The sequence below is a fragment of the Lissotriton vulgaris genome, chromosome 4_1 (genome assembly GCF_964263255.1).
Source record: "Lissotriton vulgaris chromosome 4_1, aLisVul1.2, whole genome shotgun sequence".
NCBI lineage: Eukaryota > Metazoa > Chordata > Amphibia > Caudata > Salamandridae > Lissotriton > Lissotriton vulgaris.
Genome location: NC_141691.1, coordinates 222297884 through 222325531, shown reverse-complemented (window position 1 = coordinate 222325531; position 27648 = coordinate 222297884). Strand labels below are relative to the sequence as shown.

At 44.2% G+C, this 27648-nt stretch overlaps 1 protein-coding gene across 3 annotated transcripts in view; it reads left to right on the top strand.

Annotated features, from left to right (window-relative positions):
• Positions 1-27648, top strand: part of LOC147718587 (transcriptional regulator Kaiso-like) — a 368583-nt gene that overhangs the window by 254417 nt on the left and 86518 nt on the right. For 2 of the 3 annotated variants that reach the window (XM_086918535.1, XM_086918534.1), the window contains exon 2: positions 15296-15387. The exons of the other annotated variant lie outside the window; for it this stretch is intronic. The gene's annotated coding sequence lies outside the window, so the exon portion shown is untranslated. The remainder of the gene's footprint in view (positions 1-15295; positions 15388-27648) is intronic. 3 annotated transcript variants of the gene reach the window in all.

The window sequence follows — 27648 nt, the reverse complement described above, 5'->3', positions numbered from 1 at the left end:
TGTTCCTAAAGTAAAAAATCTGGGAGTACAATTTGATGAAAAGCTTTCCTTTGTGGTATGCACCAATGCTATCACCTTCTCATGTTTCTTTGTGTTTAAATCATTTGGGAAGGTTTGTCCCTTCATTCCTCTAGACCTTCGCAAGGCAGTGATCAATGTGTACTAGTCTTTTCAAAAATTGACTTTTGTAATTGGCTTTTCCTGACTGCCCACAAAAAAGCTCTGCATAAGATCCAAATGGTCCACAATGCAGCGGCCAGACTGTTTCTAGGGTTACCAAAACATCAGTCTGTCTCCCAATGTCTCCCATTACTTCACTGGCTCCCGGTGAGAACGCGGGTAATGTTCAAGTCCCTGTGCATAGCTTTTATGGCCCTTCATCATAATGGCCAGAATCCGTTGAACAGCTCCTTCAATGGTACACCCCTCCCAGGACTTTGAAATCTTCCTCCCAGGCCAATCTGTGTGTACCCAAGGTTGAGAAGGCTACTTGGGGATGCAAGAGGTTTGCAGTGGCCACTGCCAAACTTTGGAACTCGATGCCTCTCAAACTAAAAACTACAAAAAACCTGCTTATCCTTCATAAGGCTCTTAAAACATGGCACGGCTGTTTAATAACTAGTACAGATCTCAAATTGTTCTTCTGTATGATCTTCAAGAATGTTGGCTTTTACCTGCATCTCTTTCCGACTGACTGAGTCAGCACCTAGACACCTACGCGTAGTAGGGCACTTTAAAAATCTCATTTTCATTTTATTTCATTTTCATCCTCTGTTGCAGCAGCAGGGCAGGATTCTTCACTGAAACTGTACAATCTACACCTCTATACTGGAGACTGAGTGGCAGCAGTTGACTTGGTTTGATCTGCCAACTGAAGTTATGGAGGTCATCCTGTCTGCAAGGCAACCCTAGCGCTGCAACAGATTTGGGCCTTGTGTGGGGTCCGTAACACACAACAATTACAAGCTAAACTGTCAAATGCTGTTTGTTTTGTCTTTGGTCCAGCACTGGCCACTATTAAAGCTTATCAGCCCTTTTGGCCTTTTACTATTTACAGGATCAACCATCCTTGTTTTACTCGCCTATTGTGATGTGGTTTATCAACGCTTTGATGCACATGTTCCCTCACAAACCGTTTGTGATGCCACAGTGGGGCATTAACTTGGTCTTAATCTTCCTTATGTGTACACCCCTCAAGGCAGTGCATAACTGCTTGTTGCATCTTTTGACTCTAAAGACTTATCTTTCTTATTGCAGTAACTTCAACTTCTCCTGAGTGCACCCACAGTACACCACCTTCTATCCATACAAGCTGGTACTGAAAACTTGGTCAGCCTTCTTACCAAAAGTCATGACGCGTTTCTATTTCGGGCAATCTATCCCTCTTCAAGCATTCTTTGCCCCTCCTCACTCATCGAAAGAATGGGTGAGACCCCATTGGTTGCCCACCAAAACGGCTTCAGGCTTTTACATTGATCATACCAACAACCATCTGGTCGACGGATCATCTTTTTGTTAGGCTCTCCAGATTGAGAAAGGCTGCATAGAAGATGGCGCGGTCAAGGTGGATAGTCCTTTAGCTTGAGATCCAATACGCACTGACCAAAAGCAGCCTCCAGAATGCCCGAGAGCCTATTCCACCAGGGCTAAGATTGCTACCACTACAGTGGCATGCATAGTGCCTGTCCTTGAAATGAGGCAGCCTGCAACATCAATCCGCTGTGATGGGCATTTCGCCCTCTTAGCCATGCAAGACTTTTTGAACTGAGTCCACTTTACAGAACCTCCACCGTTGGAAAGTACTATTTTGTTATCTACTCTATAGGTGAGGGATCAGCAGTTTAAATCATCTATCAAAAGAGCAAGTTACTTTCGTTCACTAACCCTCTTTCTGGTCGATACTCTAAACTCCTCACGCTGCCCCTGCCCCCTCCCCCCTCGCTGTTGGGTGTAAAAAGGTACCACGTTAGAGAGCTGCATACTGATAATTGTTTTATACTCTGTCTGAAGGTGTGAAACAGGTCGAGCAAGAAACTGACATCATCGTGCAGGGGTGGAGCTTACATACAGCTGCACTCTGTCATTTCTGGGACAGTACAGTGGTAGCACGGAACCACGTGTTGCCATATAACGTGCAGAAGTATTGCTTTTAAGTTTCCAGATCCAGTTCGGCGCCTGAGGAATATTCTAAAGGTGAGAAAATTTGATGGGGGAACATGTCAATTTTATTTTTCAACCCAGTACTACAACGTGGCCATAAAAGTATAGCCCAGCGGCTACGTCTGGTCCTCCTGAAATGTACTTAACTTTAGCAACACCTTCATTTTTAAAGACCTCTGGCAGCAAACGTGTAAAATATGACAAAGTCTCTCCAAAATTCAAATTGTGTATGAACCTGCAAAATCTTTTCACCTTAGTACATCTGATTCTATCAGTGTATTGAGAAGAAATGTATTTAAAAGTGTTCGTTTTCAAACATGAATTTAGAAACATTATTACTTTCCCCACCCGGATAGTAAACTAAAGAGGCAGGTCAGTTATTTGCACTGTTTGGGTGGCTTGTACCCCCATCTTTAGAGTGCCTAGAGGGATGCGATCAATTTCCAATTGATAGCACTTCAGCATCTCCTATTATACATGAACATTATAGTTAATTAAATCAAACACAGGAGAAGGTTTTGTACAGCTTCTTTTATTTTGAGGCTCACTTATATGTGACATTGAAGAAAACTGAGGGAAAGTGAAATAAAACAATTGCCTTTGTTCACAGAATTTTATACGACGAGGAAGCTGGGATTACGACCATGTTTTCTGGTTTCTCATTGTTTAATCTAGCTACTAGGTGCATATGTTTCAAATACTCAACATTCACCAATCGCCCTCTCCCCACCCCTGCTGACTACCACCCCACTGGCATCCATGCAGACCTCGGTCACATAAAACTTTTTGGCCCAGGGAAAATGTTTGTGAGTACCTACATACTACAGCATGTTTCAAATTCAAACAATAGATCTCCAATATCCATTTACCTTGAGCGTGCCCCCGTTATCACATCTGTTTCCCATGATAATCATTGTGAATATTTCAGCTTCAATACATTCCATGTAATGCTATCAGTTACCACGTGTTCAACTTTCTATCATACCCCTGAAATATAGGGGCTTATCCTTAGATATCCTTCCATTTTAGAGTATTGGGGTCATGCCAGTTATACATCTGTTAGATTATATTCTGTTTTACCACAAACTACTTACTTCTGAGCAGCTACTCCATTTTACTTTCCCAGTCTGGAAGAGAGAGGCACGTCATTATACCTAGTTTGCAGTGTACTATTGATAACTTCCATTAGTTGCTCACATCTCAAATAAATATTTATTTTGATCTGTCTTTGTTATGCAGTCCTATAAAAGTCTAAATCATTACAGTGTAGTCAGCAAACATGCACGTTATTTGTAAATAAGGGACAACCTCAAACATGTGACCACCAGTACCATAAATTTGGGAGGGAGTTCACAAATGGCACTGAGGTACAGTCTGAACATTTGTGGTGTGAGCTCCTCATATCGATCTCTAGGTTATACTATGCACATCTACAAGTCTAGTAGGCAGTCTTCGAGGGTGGGGCGGGTGATAGTGTCTCTCTGTCAGAGTGGGTGCCATTATAATTGTAGAAGTTTCAGAATCCGATGAGGACCTCGTCTTACTCCTAAGCACAGCAGTATAGGTGGGAGATCCATGAGGTAAGAGTACTAGTAATTGTCCTCTTGTAACTCAGCTTGTAACACTCTTACCTAGACTGGAAGCCCAAAGGCGCACTTTCCTGAAACAAAGCAGGGCACTGCCAGTCAGACCAATCGGTGTCTATTTCACATGTTAAATATGAGTCTGATTCGAAACAACTAATGGAGAAAAATCCATATTGATTAGACCAATGATTGAATGTTTTTAGGACGAGCCTAGGCAGGGTGCATGCGCTGTCTACTTATGTGGGCTTTCACTGTGCCCATCACTTTCATTTGTTCCTTTGCCTGTCTTTCAAAATTCCTTCAATTTCTTTGGTAAATGATGTTTGTCCCGCCCTTTGGCTGTTTTATTCCCACCGTGGAAACTGACCCTGTTACCTGTATTCTTGCACGATTGACCATATCGTTGGTGTTGGTGCACTACTTTTTGTTTTGCCTCTGCTTGTTTTGTTAGTTTTATGCTCCTGTTCCGAGCTCTGCTCTGAATCTTCACAAGCTGCTGCGCATCCCGTTTTTCCTTTGCCCCTTGTTCGTGGTGTTGCCGTAGGTCTCACGCTCTCCTCCTGATGCAGAGCACATGCAAAGTCGGGGAGAAGAAGGTCGCGTTCACATGAGAACACGCGTTCACTTCACATTAACTGCGGCAAGAACACAGCCTTGTTCTGTGGGGGGCTCTTACAGCTGTATCCCTTGAGGCAAGAGCCAACGGTCGCTATGGCTTCTTTTGTTAAAACCCTCTGGTTACACATAGTCCAGCACTCTGCATACAACAACTTCGCAGAATGTGTTGACGGAGGTGGGACTATCATGGATGCCTCCCCAGATGTGAAATGTCATTTCTTACATCACAGCTTGATCCCAATTTCATTCTGTAATAGTCTCATTTGTCTGCCTGGTCCCCAAGCTCGCAGCTCCTTTGCGCTTTCCGAAGAGCTTGTTATTGTCCTTTTCTGTGACTATTAGTAGCATCTCTTTGCATTTCTCAGGTCCTGTTTCCAAGTTCGCAGGCTCTGGATCCAACTGAGATCCATCTTTTACCTGAGGCATTTAGCTTCCAATGGTTTAACCCTCACACTTGACAGATGGCAGCTCAGCTGATGTATCACACCACAAACTCCGCCTCTTTCATCAACATGGTCTGGCCACAGCCCCATTACTCTTCATGGGAGACAGCATGTCAGTCTAGAGCTGTTCAATGACTCCTCCACTCCTTCAAATCTAGAGTACGAAATGGGAACAGAATCACTTCTGGAGCCCACAGGTTACATAGGTAGGAGAGGAGTGAGGGAGTAAATTTGGGGGAGCCAAGCCACCATACAGACGACAATACAAAGGCATTGTTTTTATATTCACTCACACACATCGGAATTGATAGGTGAAAAGCGGATTACAGTTTAGAAGTGCTTCTGTATTTTATTGCTACACTAAACACAGATGCCCACATCTGGTGAAGTCTTGGGTTTCTGAAGCTCAGTTGTGCTTCTGGAATAGCAACATGAATAGGACCATAGTGGTACATTATACATGAGGGTATTGCGCAAGTCAAGTCTGATTTAAAGCACATGAAGAAAATCAGCATGTGAAGAGTTAGGGGGTTGGTGTTAGCACCATGTAATTATAACAAGCAGGTCCACTAGAATTACGCGGCAGGGTTGGGCCAAATTATGTGGCAGGTTTGAGTAATTTGTGCCAAATTATGTTTATAATGTGTCACATTTTTAGCTGTATTACTTATTTTGACAGTTTTACACTTGTTGAGACTGTTTGAGAATTGGTTGCACCACATTAGTACCAGCTTAGCACCCAAATACCTCAATAAGCAACAGGAAGGTGAGCAGTCAACCTTTGAAAGTGGCATTCCTCTCCAGTTCCAATGCCCCCTCTCAGCCCTCCCTCACACTTCCTGTCTCCTCTCTATAATGTTTGCTCACACATGCTACCTTTCTATACCTCCTTGTGCTTTCCACTAGTCTATCTCTCGTCTCCCCCCCCCCCCCCCCCCTCAGGGACCTCTTTCACCCGTCTCTCTCTCTCACACTTCTCTCTTGCTCTCTAACACACTCTTCCCTCCTCTCTCATATTGGTTCACTTGTCTTCAAGCACTGTTTTGTTCCCATGCCTTTTCAAAATCAGTCCCTCAAGCACATGCTCTCCTCCTCTTCTTGGGGTGTCTTCTACATACACAGGCACACTCTCTCTATGCATCTATGGCCTGCTCTCCCCATCTTTCTCTCACACTCTTACTGCTCCTCTGGAGTTCATTCACCACTTCGAACACAAACTACCTATTCCTCTCCAGCTTCCTTTCAGTCTATTCAGTGCAGCTCTCATCCCTATCTATTCACCATGCCACATAATTCCACTACACAAATACGCTACACACCACACAATTCCACGACTAACCATTCCAATTCAATTTACATAATTGCACTCTAATCCACATACATCCTCTCCACTCCATACCAAAACACATTTACAACGCCAATCGCTCTAACTGGCAAATGTGAGACCTATTGCATTGCAAATTGTGTTATTTATTGTTAAACTTTTTTTTATTCATTCGTTGTCATGATTGATTTAATGGCCACATAGCTTCCTTAAACAGTAACAAAACCATTGGTGTGTAAAGCAATTAAGTTTTCATCAGTTAGATTAAAGCCTACCACAAAGCTAAGCAGCTGGCCCCCGTCCTTTGAACTATCACTTGGTCTGCTGGCATGTGTTCAGATGGATCATTTGCTAGTATATTGATCCTAACGCCACCTTAGGTGATTTCGTTTCACCAGCATCCACGTTGTTTACAATAGACGAAGGCTTTTCTCAGTGAGTTTGTATTTTTAGAACCTATATCTCCCCATCCTTCTTAATGTGGGCAGACCAAAGCCTATCAAAGTATGTTTGTATTTTGCATTTCTTATGGCGATGACACCATTATGGGTGTTGGTAGTTTTCCTGCAACAAAAGAGTGGAGCAGTGAAAGAATGTTAGCAAGGAGCCTAGCAAAGGTTACTTAACAGGTAGGTCTTGTGCGCCTTTCTACTTTCTTTCTTTGTCTATAAACAATTTTATTTTTCCCCAAAATATGAGAATTGTCGCAGACTATATTAAAAAAATCTGTAAACTGAGAGCTACGCAAATTTGAGAATAATCATTGTATATCCACAGCAGAAGTAGCTTCTTTAGTATGGTGTATGGTAACAGTATTGTATCAATATTCTAGAGAGTTAGTTTTTCTAAAAAGCGCAAAACCTAGTAAGAGGCAGTCCTAGCCCGTGTAGGATTCATCGAGATGGAGCTCCTACAGGGAGAAGCTACACCATGAATTTGGAATTGTTCTAGAGTACATTTCAGCCCCTGTTTCCTTGCTGAGTCTCCTCAACAGTTTCCCCTACAGATGAGCGGCCTGCATGGAAAAGGAGCTGTGACAGATCTCATTCTAACACTGCGCCGGACACAAACACATGCTTTATTGTGGAGACCTTACCTCCTTGACACCTTCCAGGCCTCTCGTTCTGATCCAGGGCTCAGTGGCATAACGCTCAGCAGTGCTGCAAGTGTAGCGCCAACGGGCAGGGGAGACGGGGTCCTCTGCAGCCAAATTATTGTTCCGCTAATATCCAACTAGGAAGGATTGACCCTTTTCATTTCTTTCTTTCGAGCCCCTGGCTCCCTTGTTATGACTGATGGCAAAAGGGGTATTTGCCAGAAGCAATTTCCTGACTCCGGACTCTGATAGAAGCATCCATTATGGGCTGGGGCGAGCACTGGAATAATGGTTAAAGAAATGCTGGTCACAAATAACTGTGGAGTCAGTCATGGCGCAAATAGATAATAAAAACATTTGTACCATTTCAGGAAGAGGGAAAAATGAGCTCGATAGTGCTCTTGTCAGGCACTCAAACAATGTAGTAATCGCAGCTAATCTCAGGCCAATGGAAACCGTTTGGGCAGCTCTCTCAGAAAATACCCGATGGGCTCAAAGCCCCTGCAGACCTCTGTGTGCAGTAAAAGCTACAGATGTTCATATTTCTGGATCTTTTTTTGCCAAATGACAGCAGATTATGAATGTTGTAAACTAACACTACCTTTCCACAGCTGCCTTCTCTTTACTGGCGACTATAAACACGCAAACCATATAATGTATCGGACAGGAAGGAGATTCATGTACCTTGCCCTTGATAATGTACCTCTATAGGGATACACATCCAGAGTTTCTTCTGTAGTCTCTCCATCCAGTTAGCATGTCCCTCCTGCTAGAGTTTGCCCCTGTTGTTCCAATTGAAGCCCTCTCTAACGACTGGCAGCCAGTGGCACAAATGCTTCAAGACCCAGTTCGGCTCATTTGTGGAATGACTAATGCTAAGCATTAAGAATCGTTACCGGCTTCGATATAACTGGAATGGGCGTATAGCGTATGATGATGCGTTACGATGGAGGCCTTTCATTGAACAATAAACCGTATGTATGTACAGCATTATTTCATGGATACATAACCCTAAAAGTTGAATCCACAACTGTACTTTTTACAATGTATTTCCTTCTTTGGTATTCATTTGAGCTTCTGATATCGGGGTGAGGTTTTGAATTATCACATAACACTGTGTACCTCATGTATACATGTTTGCTGCTGTGACCCATTACATTTTCAAGGTGCCATATAAGCCTCATAAAGAATAGATTTGAGAGCCATCTAGAAAGCATGATCATTTTGTAAGCAAAATTTCCATTTGAATGTTTGTTTCCTTTCTCCCAGCTGCTTGTATGTATGTATGTGTTAGTTTATATAAGTATATTTATGTAGTGCAGACACAGCTATAAACTAACTGAGCGCTTCTATTGGTGGGCTGCAGCTCCTGATCCCTGGTGCTTACCAAGAGAAGAACGAACTGCCTTCTGGGATTTTCCCTCTTTCATCACTTAGTTTTAAGTTCTGGAAATGTCCTGGATATGTGTGTTGTGATCACGTGGTGTATTGTAAGCAAGAGCCTTAAATATAACACGTCAGGTCTTGGAGGTGAGTTGAGCTAGCAGGGTGAGCCAATCTAGTTTTCGGAGTGAGTTGGTTTTGCTCAGCCCCTCTGGGAGTCTTGCTGCTACAATTAGGACACTTTCCAATGGCCTGAGTTGAGTGTCTAGAATGGCGCAACGTGTTACCGCTCTCAAGGTGCGCAAGACGAGGGCCAGGTAATATATTTTGCTACTGAACCCCCAAGGATCAACAGAGACCTTTGCAAATACATGTGACAGTTACATAATGAAATAGTTATACTTTGTTGATAACTCAAGCAGTTGCAAAAGTAGGGGTCTTGTGCAAGAGTTGTTATAGGATGAAAAAGTAGGAGACTTGATTAGGATGAGGAGAAAAGGGTTTCCAGAGAAGCAGACTTTTTCAGTGTAGACTGTTATACAAGCCTGAAGTAAGCTAACTAGTAAAACAGATGAACATTTCTGTTACTTTAACATTTCTTCAACTGATAAAGCACCAGAAATAAGACTTACAATACAGACATGGCAGCTAGCTAAAACCTCCTATTTCTCGCCGCTCAAACTAACTGTATTTAAAGAATTAAAGGGCTGCCTCTGTTTCACAAACCTACCAGGATGCAGGCATATTTCCACAGAGAGCATGAATATTGGTGAAATGGCACCTCGAGCTATTTTTGAGGAGGCAAATCAGTAGCTAACGAAGTAAATTGGCCTGATACACAAAGCAGACATTCTGGTAAATTTAGAAGTGTCACTACTAATCCAAACATTACTAAACTCAAGCACACTGTTTGTTATTGATTACAAAAACTGCAATAAAGTAGAAATGCAGGAAGAACAATCCTAAAGACTTATCCGGATTCGCATATTTGCCATCAAAATAGGATGATGTGAACGGGAGTGGGACTAGGATACAGCCGTACCTCTGGGAAGACTCAATCTCTCCTTCAGGCCCAACACTAGGGCGGTCTCGAAGAAGGGCTTGCATGAGGAGAGTGGAGCATCCCATCTTGAGCTTTTTTTTGATGGAATGTATGAGTACATAAAAAGAAAAAAAATAGGTTGTTGTGACTGAAGAAAAATATCTCAGCACACACAAATGCGGTTGACTGTTAACAAATGCCCAAATCACCAACCCTAATTCTAGTCTCAGACAGCACTCAAAGTAATGTGTACTGAATGGAAGAAATGCAATCTTATTGTTTACTTCTATCACCAGCAGTGAAAATTAGTAAAAGCAGCAAAACACATCTTTAACTCCTCCTAACTTTGTTCCCTCCATGGATGTGGTTAAGTACTATTGTGTGAATCAGTTCAGTTCAAACGCAGTCTATTTAGACCATTTAGTCTTTAAACAACAGGTCATACATGTGAATCATAGCAGGAAGAGTATCAATAGGGATCACGGTTTCTTATGTCTTTTTTTTGTCAAACCTGTTTTTGAGTTTTTACAGCACATCAATCAACAAGCATGGTAATACATCTTATCTTTGCATTCGGATATCGCTATCAGCCGTCTGTTACCGTGTACAGATTCTGTTGGATGATCCAATTCATTTCTCATGCAGTTATTTCTTCAGGTATTACCTGCAAATCTACATTACTGGTTGGTACAACAAATGGAAAGAATAACAAAAACAGAAACATATCATCTGTAGTGTCAGTCCATTCCTCCTCCCCAATCCCTCCCCTCGGTTCCTTTCCTTGTGGATTGTAGATATGTTATTTCTCTCTTTTGAGAATCGGGTATAGGGAAGTGTGAAGCTGAGCTATAATGAGGAGAGAGGTAGAAAGTAAATCATAGTGGGGTAAAGTTAACAACTTGGGATGTACGGGGTCTCGGGGTTCCGGAGCAGCTAATCTAATCTTGAGGTGGTTTTGTACATTCGTGGTGGCTCAGTTTAAAACTGAAACAGGTGCAATGCTCTAATTCTCGTGAGGCAGGTGGTTAATGGGAGACTGCTGGATAGATATTTGGTGAAGGTACCCCAGGCATATTCAAAGTTTTTTTTTAATTTGTCTCTATATATGTCACTCATACGTTCCATGGGGAGTGCCTGCCATAGCCGAGCATGCCATTGTGTTATGGCTGGAGATTCTTTTTCCAGGCGGCAGCTATCGCTGTTTTAGCTGCTCCCAGGCAGAGCCATATATTGGCTTGGTTGGCTTTAGTTTGGTATTTCAAGGTTGGGTCCCTCAAGCCCAGTAACATGAACTCTCGGGAATCCGGGACGGGATAGCCTAATGTCTCTTTGATTTGAGCCAGGATTCCTGACCAAAAGTGGCGAATTTACGGGCAGTCCCACCATATATGGCGGAAGTTGCGGCCGCAGCCCCTCCAACAAAGGTCCAAAGAGATAGGATTTTTTTTTCCAGTTTCTCAGGGTACAGGTATCAGTCAAACATTATCTTGTAGTGGGCTTCGCGCTGACTGAGGGAGTGACAATGGTGTTTTATGTTCCTCCAGAGGGCTTGCCACTGAGAGTCTATGATATCTTGGCCTAGTGTGCGTTCCCAGAATTCCAGATCGCGTGGGCACCTAGACGTGTGCAGTAAAAGGGAGTATAAGAAGGAGAGGGTCCCTTTCACTGAGCTGGCCCCCTTTACAAAACGCTCCAAGGCCATGAGTTCTCTAATCTCTCCTTCTCTCAGCTTAGGTTGTAGGACCCAGTGGCGTAGTTGAAGATACCGATAGTGTTTGGTAGGTTGAATTCCCTTTGGCAGTGTGCGAATGTTAAAATGTCCCAGTTGTGGAATATGTCGGCCACAGTGATATAGCCACCCTTCGGCCATTCGTTGAAGGGCCCTGGCTGTAGTGTTGGTGGGATAGCAGGGTTGGAGTGAATGGAGAGGGGAACGTAGTCCATTCTGTCTGTCTCAGTATATTGTTCCATACTTTAAGCCATCCTAGTGGGCATGCTAATGTATGCATTTGCCGAGCGGTCCCCCTTTGGTTTCCAAAGGACTTCCCATATTACTCTACCTGCAATTGCTCAGTCCATATGTAGCCAGTGTTTATCTGACTCGCATCAGGACCATTAAATCGGGACTCAAAGTTGGCCCACTTTGTAATAGAGGTTCAGGTTGGGCATTGCCAGTCCTTCCTCATCTGTAGGCTTTCCGAGAAGGTGAAACAGCAGTCTCTTGTTCTGCCATATGAATTCCTTAAGAGTATGTGGACCTCGCGCAAGAAGTTGCTTTCGAGTTCTATGTGCAGACTTTAAAACAGGTGGAGACATTTTGGTAGGACTACCATCTTCATGGCATGTATTCTGCCTAACCAGGAAAGGTGAAGGGGAGCCCATCTCTTCCGGTCCGATCGTAGCTGATGTAGGAGTGGTGGGTAGTTAGCTGCAAATAACCATGACATTTTTGTGGTCAGTTTTATTCCCAGGTATGTTAAATCTTTCTTGGCCCACTGGAAGAGAGTTGACGCCACCAGATCACTCATCTTCCCCTCTGGTAGTGTTAAGTTGAAAAGAAAGGACTAAAGAAGGTTAATGCGCAATCCCGCTACTACCTCGAAGCTTCCCAGTTCTTGGCATATAGTCGTAATGTATTGGCGCGGGTCCGCTATTCTTAATAAGACATCGTGAGCGAACAGTGATATTTTGTGTTTGTCGCAGCCGAATGGGATTCCCCTAAGTCATCTATTGTCTCTAGGTCATGTGGCTAACGGTTCAATGCTAAGCGCAAAGAGGAGTGAGGATAAGGGGCAACCCTGCTCGTTCCAGAAGGATGGGTTCAGAAGCCATTCCGTTGACCAATACTCTTGCGCTGGGTGCTGCAGAGTTAGCCTTTTTCATATTGATAAATGCTTCGCAAAAGCCACATTTTTGAAGGATCTGAAAAAGAAAACTATTAGATGTATCACCGTGCACACGTCATGCATCTGTCGTCCCTTAATAAATCCCTATTGATCAGGGTGGATCAGTCCTGGCATAAAACTTTCTAGGCGGGTAGCCAAAAATGTGGAATACAAATTAGCGTCTAGATTAAGAAGTGCTATGGGACAATACAAACCACACTGCCATGGATCTTTTCCGGGATTTGGAATCGCAGTGTGAAGGGATTGACTCATAGTGTGTGTTTGTTTAGTAGTCGCTACATGATTAAAAAGGGCTGTCAGCTAGGGAATTAGTTTGGTACTAAAAGTTTTGTAAAATTGTGTTGTCAGGCCATCGGGCCCAGGAGATTTGTGTAATTTCAGACTCCTGATCGCTCTCTGTACTTCTTCCTCTGTGATAGCTTCCCCTAGTTGTTTATTCTGGTTCTGTGTAACCTGTGGGAGTTCCACAGTATCTATATAATCTGTTTGTGCCTGAAAATTGAGTGGGTCAGCTGTGTACAGTGTACTGTAAAATTCCCTGAATGCTCTTGCTTCCACGAATCATTGTGTGTCTGCGAGCCTGAGGGTGCCTGAATGTCCCAGATAAAGTCATTTTCCCTCTTTACCCATAATTGGCGTGCCAGATTTGGTTCTACTTTATTGCCCTGTGCATATGAGGTCTGCTTAAGTGTAAGCAGTGTTAATTCTGCTCTGTTAGAGTAGATCGTGTGGAGTTTCCCATTTGGGGCTGTTATCTTTCTTTGGGCTGTGAAGGTAGGGTTGGCTTTGTGTGTTAGTTCTAGTGTTTTCAATTCTCCCTCCAAGGTTATTCTTTTTGTTGTTCTTTCATTATTGAGCCCTTAGTGTTATGCATTGGCCCCTGATTACGACCTTGAATGCATCCCAGTTGTTTGTTGGAGACGTGTCTTGGGGATCATTTAGCTGAAAGTACTCCCTAATTGATGAGCGTAGGGCATCGCGGAGTGCTTTGTCTTGTGTTACCGTTTTGGGGAAGAACTATAGTTTAAACTACTGTTTAGGGCTGGGCCACTCAAGGGTGACAGCCACTGGAGCATGGTCGGAGATGATAATGGGGTCTTGGGTGGCATCCCAAACTAACATATTAAGGGTTTGGTTCATAAATATGTAGTCGAGTCTCGAGTAAGTATGGGGATGTGGGAGAAAAATGTGTAATGTTTATCTTCTGGGTGTGCTTCCCTCCAGCTGTCTGAGGCCTAAGTCGTGTATAGCTTGTTTCAAATTCTTTAGGAAGCTTCCTGTGTGGGCTCTATGTGGGTGGGTGCAGTCCGTCCCGGAATGCCATGTCAGATTAAAATCTCTCATCATCACTATGTCGCCCTCTGCAAAGCCATCCCGAAGGGTCATTGTGGATGAAGGTTTCTTTATTTGAATTCGGTACATATATACCCACAAACGTGCATATGCGTCCCCATATATGGCCCTTTACCAATACCACCCTCCCCTTCTTGTCGATTTTATAGTCTGTTGGAATTTGAGGGAAGAATGGAAGAAGAGGGCGACTCCATTGTGTTTGGTATTGGCAGAGGATTTAAAAACTTTGGGGTATGCTTTGGGTTTTATTCTGTGGTCTTCTTACCTTTTAAAGTGGGTCTCCTGGTGTGCCACTGCATCATAGTGTTGGTCTGTGAGGTATTTCTGTATCTTTTGACGCATAGATGGGGCATTCATCCCTCTCATGTTCCATGTCAGCGTGATCACCATCTTGGCTGTGTGTACTGTGTTGCTACGCCTTCCTCACCCTCCCTCACCTGCAATACCCTCTCTGCTGCCCCGCCCAAGGGCCATTTCCCATCTCCACTTCTTCAGATCTTTCCTATGTCTTTTTAATGATAACTAGTTTTATGTCAATTGTATCTTTCGATACTTAACCATGCAGTGGTTGTACTGAAGAAGAAATCCCAGTTTCTAGGCAAATACCAAGTTGGGAGTTAAATGATCAATTGCTAAAGAGGACATCCAGGACTAAGGCTCAATTTAAAGACTATAAATCACAGGAAAGAGTAGTGACCCCTCAAATGCCACTTGTAAAGAACAAAGCCTGGAGGATTCCACCTGAACCGATGGAAATCTGCCAAAAGATCTAAACAGGTTCAGTGACCCAGAATCCATGTGAGATCTTTGATAAAAAGGATCACTCGCTGTTCGCTATGCTGGACACAATAGAGGTCTATAACAGCACAAGCAAACGTGGCTTGCAATTCTTTCCAATTGTTTCCTATAGTTCCCGGCTTATTGTTGTCTTTCCCATGTACTCTGCCGCTGACACTGTTTAGTAGAAATCTATGTGAGAGGCTGAGTATGCGTATATACCCCAAAACTAAGTGTCCTGCTCCACTAAGCCTTCTTTTCTTGCTGTCATTCAAATGTATTGTCATATAAATTTGCAAGGGCCTTTATATATGACTCAACCATGGTTGTAGTCGATCATAGTCTTGTCTCTATGTGAAACATACATACTCTTTCATTGGCCTTTAATTCTAGTTGCATGAATCCTGGTGCAAGCTTTTTGTCAGGAATAGATTTACCCAGTCATGCTGTGACCTATTCTACTTTATTGGCAGCATGAGACGGATGTAGTCGCACCTGTAGGCAGAACACACTCTTGAAACAAGTACATAAGTAACATAGCAGTTTGTCTGGTTGAGTAGGCTGTAAAAGTGTTATATTGCTTTGAAACAGTTTTGTTTTTACCCAGGGCCCTGTGGATTTGGAGACTTACTGAGAGGAAGGATAACCAAGCTAACAGTTTGATGTGGACGGCCGCAGTGTGATTTAACTAAGAAAAAGGTAGGCATATTCCCTTCCATTTACGTAAATGCAGACGATGCAGTGAGTACTGCCATTTTCACTTTGTGTTCACTGCCTATTAGCTGAACTCTATCTGTGGGCTCCGTTCTCTGGGTTTATGCATGAAATCACACTGAGGCTTTTCTGCTAAATGTGCACCTTAAAAAGTCTCAAAGTAGCAATAAACTAAATAAAACGATTCCGTGCAAAGTTAGCTATGTCCGTGTTTTGTTGTAAGATAACTAGTTGATTACCATTCTTGGTCAACATCTTTGTTTGAACTGAATTTCACAGGTTCAAATCCTAGTGGCACTAATTTAGCATTTTGATTTTAGGACTAACTTTTTTAGTTGAATTTTGAAAAGATGGGCATACAGCCACCTACCTCACAGTGTCCTGCGGGGCCTATTAAAGAGTGAGAAAAGGATAATATCCGCATTACAAATTATAACAAGTATGAGCGCCCATTATCACTAAGAAAGCCATATTGGGTGTCTAGTAAGCAAGGTTATTGAAACCTCTATCACAATCTCCATTACTCCTATCTGACCAGATAACCACACCACATTCATTTTGTTACCAGACATACACGCCATAAAAGACCTAGTATATCAGTGATTCCTCAGTATTTGGAACGGTCTGTTCCCCAGCAAAATTATGCACAACTCTTAGAAATTTGGGACAAGTTATCTCCTTGAATTCGGCCGTTAACGCTTATAAACATGATATCCATATTGACTGAAAGCGGTCACCCCTGCTTGCCAATCCCAGTGAGATCTTTTCCATATCAAGTAAATCCCACACTCTGTATAACGTGATCTATAGGTAGGTGTTTCTTCCTTGCTAAAGAGACCAACCAATCCGTTTGAGTCAAACAGCTAATCAACATTGTCAAGTTCTAAAATGGCACAATCTTTCAGATTCGGTGAGGCCATAATCAAGCATACTTATTCAAATGACTTGATACCTTGAACCATTGATGAAATGCCCCACTTGCTTACCCTTGGCTGTCCGCCATGTTGAGTATTTTCCTTGAATAATTCCAAGTATGAAATCGGGATTTCCAAAAAAGGGCAAAAAAGGAGATGGGGACATGGCTAGCCCCTTATTCTACATGAGAGTATCCCAAGAGTCTAGTGTTTCCTTTGTAAGAGGAAAGAATATAAACCCCAGGAGCAGTATCGCCTAGGCAGCCAGGGTCCGATTTGTTGACAAGTGATAATGTGATCCATTGAACGCCAAGTCTTTTTGGTTACCTTCCTCCCACATTCAACTATATATCTCAAGTGGATAGCATGATAGTGCTATTGGGAACCCACAGTCCTCCGCTGGTTGGGACGTACATAGTACGACTGGGGAGCCTTGCTTTCTTACCTCCCCTAATGAAGTTAGGTAATGTCCTTTGAATATCTCTTAGAATCTCCTTCGATGGTTGCTATGGGCGAGATTGAGCCAAGTATAAGAATATACGAAGGGTTGTCATTTTAACTACAGAAATACTTCCCACCCAAGTAAAGCCCCCCCTTATGCCACCTCTGCAGTTGCAAACAAAGGGAACACAGAAGATCTTTGTAATTACACAGGATGCTTCCTTAAAAGAGGAGAATATCTTTACCCCAAAGTATGTAATGTGATTTTCGGTCCAGACTAGAGGAAGGGCTCGTTCGTATGGTGGCTACATGCTCACTGACGATTACTAATTCCAAAATCTGGAAATTTCTAGATTGTAAAACTCGCAACCATGCCAAATCCATTCAACTCCTCTAGAAGGGGTTGGAGTGAGTGCATTGGTTCAGTTAGCATCAATCTTTTCATGTATGCTCCTCTTTGCCTATAGTTATCCCCTTAATTTCTGGATTGGCCCTAACCATGTGGTTCCATACATAAAGCGATCTTGGGTGGGGGCATTGGGTAGCCCGTCCGCATAAAACTCTATTTGAAACAGGGCAGAGGCATCACCATTAGCATAAAACTCTACAACCAGGTCTACATAGCAGTTTATCCATTCTATGTATTTGGTCCAAACCTGTAAACCTCAAAAATTTTCCTCCGGAATGACTAGTGCTACCATTGAATGCTTTTTCAGCATTGACAGATAAGAATATATATATATATATATATAATATATATATATATATATATGTTTTTTGTTACGTTTGTGCAGGTTTCTGGAGCACAAAAAAGTGCCAGATTTAACCTTTTAATCCCGCTGTTGTATTTTATTAATCTCCATCATTTTATCATTCATTGGAAGTATAGAGAAGTATAATGAAAATCTAGCCAAACCTTAGAGCTTGACACGCCACACTTCCTCCTGCAGCGAACTCAGACAGCGAAGCATGCTGTAGTATTTGGCATCAATAGAAATTTACATCCAGAACAGTGCTTGCCAGCCGAATAATAGACAACCAATGGCAGTAAAGCACCCAACTTCTAATATAAAACAGCACACCAATGATCAATTTAAATAAAAAGATTACACATCTAATCATAGCTTTCCTATACTCCAGACTCCAACGATGGCTGGCCACCATGACCGATCATATATCTATATATATAAAAACGAAAATATGTCTGTCTGTCTGTTTGTCCTTTATGCATTACTACACCATTCATCCGATCGCCATGGAACTTTGGGAAGTTGTTGAGTACACTCCCGCGAAGGTTTCTTTCCAATTTTTTTTTTTTAGATCGGCTGTCCCGGGCCCTTATAATCTTTCGAATACTGAAATAGACAGCAAATTTGCGAGCATAGTCGACAGTTATGACCCCCAAACAGAAATCGATTGGTCAATCTACATCAGAAGCACGAAAGAAAAAAGCATTACGAGCTTCAGAAACAGACAAGCAACCTGAAGCAAGATTAGAAGCTGTTCGAATACAAACTGCTCAAGCCCGTAATGCAGTTCGAATACAAACTGCTCAAGCCCGTAATTCTCAAACGAACGAGCAAAGAGAATCAAGATTGGAAGCCAATCGAGTACGCACTGCTCAAGCACGTTCTTCTCAAACGAACAAGCAACTAGAATCAAGATTGGAAACAGATCGATTACGCACTGCTTAAGCCTGCTCGAATGAAACAGGAGAGCATGATAATCAAGATTGGAAAACGATCAATTACACACTGCTCAAACCCGCTCGAATGAAACAGGAGAGCAACCAGAATCAAGATTGGAAGCCAATCGAGGACGCACTGCTCAAGCCGCACTTAGAAATGTTTTCAAAAATAAAATGAATAAGTTTCAATAACAATGACACAATGTAAATTTAATGTTATCATAACGAGTTTCCTTGAATTTCCTTTCTTCTCAGATCGCAGCAACGCGCAACGGGTAAGCTAGTTACTAATATCGTCACCAAATATGTAGGGGCCTTTGTCAGGAAGACACGAGACTTTGAAAGCATTTCTCTGCTTCATTATAAAATGGTAAATTTCCTTTGCGTAGCACAGATTCCGAAGACTCGCATCACAACCTGAGGGATGTACCACCACCATCACCCAGAATCTAACCTGAGCTTTAGCAGGTTCTGTTACCTGCCCAATGAAAACGGCCATAAGACTGGATGCAACTGCCACTCATAAATGTATAGAACATCATCCTCGTCTACCATACAGTCTCGCCGCCTACTATTAGAAACTAGGAATAACCTATGAAGAATTGCCAGGTTCTGTAGCTCCTCATCAGGAATTAGTAATTAATCCGTCTTTATCTTGCTTTATGAGAAACCCGATAGTGGGAATAGTTACCTGGTTTACAGTCTTCAGTGCCAATTTTCATTCAGCTATATAGAGATCACATCTTGAGTTGATTGGCTTGGCAAATGTTTTTTTTCTGTGTACATGAAATTAAATCTCCCCATTTATATGCACTGCAGACACCTGGAAAAGTTGTTTATGACACATGGGTTCCCTGAAGTTTGTAAAGTCTCTCTATACTCCTGTGATGCTCTGGCAACACTGAGGCATTTGATATTGAAGAGAATCTCCATCTAGATGGTCATCATTACGACAATGCACAGGACTAGACTAAATGAATTAGACTTCTTCAATATATAATCACAGCTTATTATCCTTCCCTTATGCTATTGTTGTGGAGTGTTGTGGTGCAGTGGCCAGGGCAGCTGACTTCAGAGCACAGGGTTCGCGGTTCGATCCCTGGCTCCGGCGGCAGCTCAGCTCAGCACCATGTGACTCTGGGCAATAGCTCACTTAATTTCCACGACAGCGCCTTGAGACCCGTAAGGGTGAGTAGTTTGCGCTTTGCAAAATACGTATTTACAAATACGGATTGTTGTTTCAAATGTGTTTCATAGCTGGCTGTAGCCACAAGACAAATGCATTTAGCCGTAGGCCTTTGAAAGATAAATCTTCCAGCAGATTCATCACCTTTTGATTGCTCCTTTGAGGCTTCAGACTGGTCTGGAAAATGTATTATCTAGAAAGGACTGTGCAGCACCTCTGGCCTTAACATCGCTGGGGTTTATTTGATGCCAGATGGCATAAGTTCCTGGTTTTCCTTGCCATATCAATGCAATACAGAGCTCACTCGCGGTGTCTCATTGACGAATTCCTCTGCTAGTTGACAGCCACTAGGTTATCTATCGCCTCAGAGGACTTCAGACTTAAAACTTTGTGGATGATGCTATAAGATGTCCCTTTTGGACACCCATGGTGAGTCTGTGTGGTGTCTAGGGTTGGAACATGGTACTGCGTCTGTGACTCTTGCATCTCCATGCACCTGAAGGCCGTTGGGGAACGGAGGTCAAGTTCTTTTTCTCTAGGCCCCACAGGGAGACTTTAGAGTGGGCTCCCGCTCCCAGAGTCAAGTCACCTTTTAGGTAACGTTCTCGGAAGATATCTTCCTATTGAAAGTAACACAGGAAGAAATAGTTCCTGTTCGCAAGACCATTTTGACCCTTGATGCTGTTGCTTGAGTCTGGGCTCTGCTTTGATGTCAGGCAAATCTCCATCCGCTTAGTGCCTAAAAGGTAGAGACTGGAGTTCCCTGGTCCTTTACCGACCCCCATGATGATTGAGGCCTTTGCTAGCTTAATCATTGCAGGCCAGCTCTTTAACCCTCTGGGCAACTCCACAAAGTAGGGAGAGACCAGATTCTGATTGCTTAGTGACACTGGTGGGTTTGACCCCTGTGCTTCCTAATGCTGTGCCTCCATAAAGCAAGATAAAAAACAGCAAGGGTGCCAGCCCTTTTTATCCGAGGCCTTCTGCATTGCTTTCGAAGTCGATCATGATGATACCCACAGAGCCAACTTTTCTACCAGTCAAAGAATAGATGGGGCTTAGTATTATCATAGGTGAACATTAAGCCAAATATTAACGATGAGCCCAAGCCCTGGGTGGCACTTGCTAGTTCATCCAGAAATGAGGCGTGTTGAGTATATTGTATTGAACTGGGTGAGTATAATAATAGATACCTTTGGGATGCCTGAGAATGTGAGAGTCTTGTCTCTCTCACCCATGTCAGTTGTGTACAGTAAATGTAATCCAGTGAGAATCGGAAAACTTTAGCGCTCAACTCCCTAGCCCCAAAAAATCTTACACCTGTCTCAATGCTCCAGTTAGCGGCCAAAAGTCAAGAAGTGGCAGGAAGAGAGATTGAAATTCTGTTCTATGTTATGTCAATTTGTAGAGTGCGGCTATTCAGTCATGAGGGTATCCAGGCGGTGAGTTGGGATGACCTGAGGAAGTAAGAGTAGATCATGCCTGTTTTCGCTGTAAAAGCTATGTCTTTAGGTTCCTTCAGAATTCCATGAGGGAGAGGGAGGGTCTGAGGTGTTTTGGGAAGTCGTTCCAGGAGTGGGCTGTGAAGTATGAGAAGGGGCTTCCGTTACTTCTAGTCTTCTTGGTGCATGGGAGGTGTGCCTTTGCCTGGAACACAGATCAAAGGAAGGTGTCTGGTGGGTTGGCAGAAGGTGAGGCAGTGGTTTAGGTAAACTGGGCCGGTGTTGTGGAGAGCTCTGTAGGCATGAATGAGTAGCTTGAACTTATATCTTTCCTGGACTGGGAGCCAGTGGAGCTTTTTGAGGTGTGGATAGATGTGGTTATTTCACGTGATGAGTCTGGTGGCTTCCTGGGTGGTTTGTAGTCTGCGTAGAACATGGACTGGGATTCCGATGTAGAGAGCATTTCCATAATCAAGTCTACTTGAGATAAGAGCCTGGGTCACCGTTCATCTGGTGTTCCGTGATATCCACTTGAAAATCTTGCGTAGCATTTGCAGGACATGGAAGCATGATGAGAAGACAGTGTTGATCTGTCTGCTCAGAGATTGGTGTCCAGGATAATCCTGAGATTATTGGCATGGTCCGCAGGAGTAGGTGTAGGGGGGACAAGTCGGAGGGCCACCAAGAGGAGTCCCCGAGGGAGTGGTTGTTGCCAAAGATTGGGACTTCGGTTACGTCTGTGTTGAGCTGGAGATTGTTGTTTTTCACCCAGGCAGCTACATTGCTCATGCAGTTGTCAAAGTTTTCTTTAGCAGTGCCAGTTGAGTCGGTAAGGGGGATAAGCTACGTGCCATCACGGTAAAACTCTATATTCATGCCATGGGCTTTGACAATGTCCGTCAGAGGCATCGTATAGACTTTGAAGTGTGTTGAGTTGAGTGACTGTCCTTGAGGGACTCCGGAAATGGGTTTCTTGAGATCTAGGGTGTAGGGGAGAAGTCTAACTCGTTTAGTTCTCTCTGTGTGGAAGGAGGATATCCACTTGAGGGCCGGTCTGCAGATACCCACGTGCTGAAGCTTTTCTATGAGTGACTTGTGGGAGAACATACTAAAAGCTGCAGAGAGGTCCAGGAGGATGAGTGTGGCTGTTTGTCCAAGCTCAAGGATGCTTCTAATGTCGTTGGTGGCCGCAATGCGGGCTGTCTCTGTGCTGTGGTTGGTGCAAAAGTCTGATTGAGAGCTGTCTAAGGAGTTGATGGAGGTCTAGGTGGTCAGCAAGTTAGGTATTGATGGTTTGTTTTCTCAGTGATTTTAGCTGGAAAAGGCATGAGCGAGATGGGTCTGTAGCTGTTGTGGGTGGTGGGATCCTCTGTTGGTTCTTCAATAGGGAGTTGACTTCTGCATTTCTTTCAGCAAGGCGGGAAGGTGGCGGTGGGTATGGAGCCGGTAATGATCAAGGTGAGCCTGGGGAGATGATGGTTCTTCCAAGTTTGTATATGAAGTGGGACCATGGATCTGAGAGGGCTCCTGAGTGGATGGTAATCATCAGGTCAATGGTTTCTTCAATGGAAAAGGTGCTTCCAGTTGCTTAGCTGCTGTTTGCTGTTTGTAAGATCCCTCAGCCCCCCTCAATGTCCAACACCTCCCCGGACAGGAGCAAAAAACTCGCTACATTCTTTGACTCTAAAATTACCACTATCCTCGACTCACTTCCGCAGTCGAGTCAGCCAAAATGTCGGGACCCTGTCCCGTCTACTATCGGCCCCGAAAATACCCTTGGCCCGTCTCTGAAGGCTTTTAGAGCAGTCACACTGGATGACGTCGAAACAACTCTGGCCAAAATGAAAAGTGGCTCCCCCCTCGATCCCGCTCCTATGAGATTCCTCAAACAAGTTGCCCCGGTAATTGCTCCTCTTATCACAGACCTGATCAATACCTCACTGGCCCAAGGTACAGTTCCCCCTAGCTGGAAGGGAGCGGTAGTTAAAGCCCTTTTAAAGAAACCACAACTAGACCCATCAAACCTAGCGAATTATAGACCAATCTCGCTGCTCCCCGGCATTAGCAAAATTGCAGAGAAACTGGTCAATGCGCAGCTATCCCAGTTCCTAGAATCTAACCATCTGCTCCGCCAGTCCCAAACGGTGTTCCGCCCAGGCCAGGGCACAGACACCGCCCTCCTCGCTGTCATAGAGGAAGCAAGGTGCATTTTGGATTCGGGAGGATCAGTGGCAGTGATCCTCCTGGACCTCAGTGCTGCCTTTGACACGGTGGATCACCGTGTCTTGCTCCATAGGCTGGCTGAGGCGGGACTCGGGGGCACAGCGCTGGCCTGGCTGGAGTCTTTTCTTTCGGGCCGCTCCTTTCAGGTCTGGGATGGCTGTTCACGATCTGACCCTCTTCCTCTGGTAAACGGGGTTCCTCAGGGCTCCTCCTTGAGCCCTACCCTTTTTAATGCCTATATGGCCCCATTGGAAGAGGTAGTTGCCCCTTTTGATTTTAAGATCGTTAGCTACGCGGACGACACGCAATTGGTCGTCTCTTTATCGCACCTAGACCAACACCCAGACAGCCTTCTACACTGCCTCCAGAAGATCCATCACTGGATGTGCGAATCCTCGCTCAAGCTAAATGGGTCTAAGACAGAGGTCATGTTGATGGGGAAAAAATGGACATCCATTCCTCCATCTGTCTGGCCCGACTCCCTGGGCGAGGTTCCCACCCCAAAGAAAGAACTCAAGAGCCTAGGGGTCTGGCTTGAACCAGACCTCACCTTGAAAACACAGGCCACTAAAACCGCCGGCACCTGTTTTGGACTTATGCGGTCGGTCCGCAAGATTCTCCCCCTCCTTCCCCCCCTCTCCAGGAAGCTACTGATCCAGGGACTGGTTCTGGCCCGCCTGGACTATAGTAACGCTCTCTACCTGGGAGCCCCGGAATCTACCCTGGGAAAGTTGCAACGAACTCAAAACGCTGCCGCTCGTCTGCTGCTTGGGCTCCCCTCTAGGTCTTCTGCAAAACCTGCCCTTAAAACACTCCACTGGCTACCAGTGCGGGAGAGAATAGAGTTTAAGGCTATGTGTATCGCCCATAAGCTCATGAACGGACAAGGCCCAGCCATTCTTAAAGAAATGGTCACCCCGTATAAAGCTTTGAGATCCCTAAGGTCGGACAACGAACATCTGGCGAATGTCCCTAAGTTTAGGAGATCACGTACCGGAGGCCGTCGCTTCTCTGTTAAAGCTGCCACTCGGTGGAACCAGCTACCCCGCAGATTGCGAATGGAACCCTCATATTTGGCCTTCCGCAAACAACTTAAAACGCTGCTATTCCCCAATTAGTGAGTCCAACTCTACCCTCCCCCCTTCTGAGCCATCCTACAGTTCACAGCGCGGGGATGCCTTCGGGTCACCAGGCGCTCTACAAATCCTTAAATAAAATAAAATAAAATAATATGAGAGGGCTCCTGAGTGGATGGTAATCATCAGGTCAATGGTTTCTTCAATGGAAAAGGTGCTTCCAGTTGCTTAGCTGCTGTTTGGCAATGAAGGAGGTGTCCAGGTGGTCGGGGGAGTTCATATCTTTATGCTGTGGGTCGATGTGTTGTAGATCTTGGCAATCTTCACTCTAAGACATTTGAGAGGTTGTTGCAGAGTGCTTGAGATAGAATAATGTTGTTGACTGCTGCAGGATTCGAGATCTCCTTGACTATGGTGAAGAGTTGTGTGCTGTGGTTGGAGCTGGCATTCTTTGCATCTCGTAGTTGGTGGTGGTGTAGGCGGAGGGCAGCTTTGAATGTGCATCTTGCGGTATTGTTTTTGTTGAGTCCATTTTGTCTCCAGATTTGCAGTGGTGCTTGGACTCCCTGAGGTAGTTTGTGTATCAGCTGGGACATTTGTTGTTTTTGTAGGTCTGTTTTCTGGTGGGAGCGGTGTTGTCCGTGCAGATGGCGAGCCATTTATCAACCCCTCTAGTGAGCCATTGGCCGACGGCAGCGCCAGCGAGGTAGCACTTAAGGGGTTAAAGACTTTATCAATATGGAGGTTCCGGGTGTGGTTGGATGGCCGTTTCTGTAGGGTCTTGTCCAGTTTTCTTCAGATATTTTGCCCAGTGTCTTCATAGTGCTTTGGGTTTTTCTGGTGGGATGACTCGGCTGTGGAATTTAATAAAATATTCTACTTTGCCATGGGACAGGTTGCTTCATAAATCTACTTGTCCTTTAAAAAAATCCACATATCCCTTTGGTGCCATGTAGTGCGGTGACCAATTATGGCAGCAGTCTCATTATATAAGAGCTCTGATAACAGAATCTCTGATAATGCCAGGTGTCATACTATTGTAGGCTAGCAATTCCCTTATTTTGCGATCACTTCTACATATACCTACACACTAGCGCTGGAGGTATCGATAAGGAATAGTTTCCAGGATTGAAATGCCCTTTTGAGCCTACTAACTTGCAGGTTTTAGGGGATTTATTTATTTATTTATTTTTAAGGTTTTATATAGCGCGAACAAGATCCTTGCAGATATCAGAGCGCTTTACAGAAACAGGAGGTGGGGTAGACAAACTTTTGGAGACATTATAATATTCGGTAGTGAGAGGGTTGCAAGGTAGGATAGCAATCGCATAAGAGTATACACACTAATAACAATCAGGAAACAAAAAATAGGAGCCGTGCAGTGTCTTTGCTCCCGTGGCGATCGAATAAGATTTTAGCACCCTAGCGGGTGTTGGTAGAGCAATCAGGTCATAGTATAAACCCTAGTAAACAAACTGGAAACCAATAATATAGAGTCCGTGCAATGGCTTTGATCCAGTAGCAATCAAACAAGAGTATAACACAGATAAACACTCAGGTAGCCGATAATATAGGGGCCGTGTAATGTCAATGTTCCAGTAACAATAGTGTTCAGGTAAACTTAGCCATAAGGATGGCTTTTACCTCTTTCTTGAAGAGAACAGTGGAGGGGATAAGCCTAGTTTCTGGCGGGAGTGCATTCCAGATCCTAGGTGCCATTCCTGAGAAGGAGCGTTTGTATGTTTTTTCCTTCCGGAATCTACGAGGTTTCAGGAGGAGGTTTTTTGTGCTTCTGTTGGATCTTGAGCCTCCTGATACAGTCAGCTTGTTAGTGAGGTAGTTGGGTGACTTGTGGTGTACGGCAGAGTGTGTCATACAGGCAATTTTCAGCTGTACTCTGGCTTCAAAAGGCAGCCAGTTCAGGGCTTTTAAGTCAGGGGATATATGCGAGTGTTTTCTTGAGCCAGTGATGAGTCTCGCGGCTGCGTTCAGCGAGGCTCTTAGTGGTGCCGTTGTTGTTCGGGGCAGCCCGCTGAGAGCCACAATTCCATAGTCTATGCGAGGAATGACTAGGGCTTGTACAGCAGTTTGGAAGTCCTTGGGTGGTAGGAAGGGTTTGAGTTTTCTCAGAGTGTTGATTTGGAAGTTGGCTCCTTTAGTTGCTTTGCTAATATGCTGCTGCATGTTGAGCTTGGAGTCAAGTGTGATGCCAAGGGATTTCGCAGAGTCCACGATGGTGGGTTGGACATTGAGTGCGGTTAGATGAGTGAGCCAGGTTTGGGTGATGGCCTTTTTCGCCGGAGGTGAGATCAGAAGGAACTCAGTTTTCAGCGCATTTAGTTTGAGGTGATTATCGGCCAGCCATGCTTGGGTGTTTCTTAGTGTGGCATTCAAAAGCTTGATGTCTTCCGGTGATTGTAGCTTGAGGTAGAGTTGAGTGTCATCGGCGTACATATGGAAGTGTACATTTGATGCTTGAAGCAGGGTAGTGAGTGGCTCCATGACGAGGTTGAACAATGTGGGGGATAGGGAGGAACCTTGAGGGACGCCAAGTGTTACGGGCACAGGTGAGGACAGTGCGTTGTTGATCTTGAACTTCTGAGACCTGTTGTGTAGAAAGGACGTGAACCATTTGAGAACAGTCCCGGATATGCCCATTCTGGTATTTAAGAGCTCCAGTAGATTCTCGTGTTTGACCGTATCGAATGCTGAGGAGAGATCAAGAAGGATGAGGAGGCAGGACTCATTGTGATCAAGGATTTGGATGGCGTCATCAATTATGTGTGTCATAGCCGTTTCTGTGCTATGTTTTGCTCTGAATCCTGATTGGTGAGGGTTGAGGAGGTCAAACTGATCAATGTGTTTTGTCAATTGGAGTTGAACGCATTTTTCTAGCAATTTGGCTAGAGTGGGGATATTGGTGATAGGGCGGTAATTGTTTAGGTCGGCCGGGTCAGCCGTGGGTTTCTTGAGTATAGGCGTGACTTGCCCTATCTTGAGGGAGTCTGGGATGAGTCCTTGTTGAAGGGAACCGTTGATGATTTTAGTCCAGAGTGGGAGGAGCAGGGGGGTGAAGGCTTTAACAGCATTGGCAGGTAGTGGGTCTGTGAGGTGATTAGCGGGCTTCAAGGTGCCGAGCAATTTGTGAATTGATTCTTCAGAATAGGTGTCGAAGGACGTCCATGAAGCGTTGTTTTTAGGTTGAGTGTTGGTTATGCAGATGGAGCAGGAGTATAGACTTACATCCTTGAGGAGATCACCTCTTATATTGTCGGTC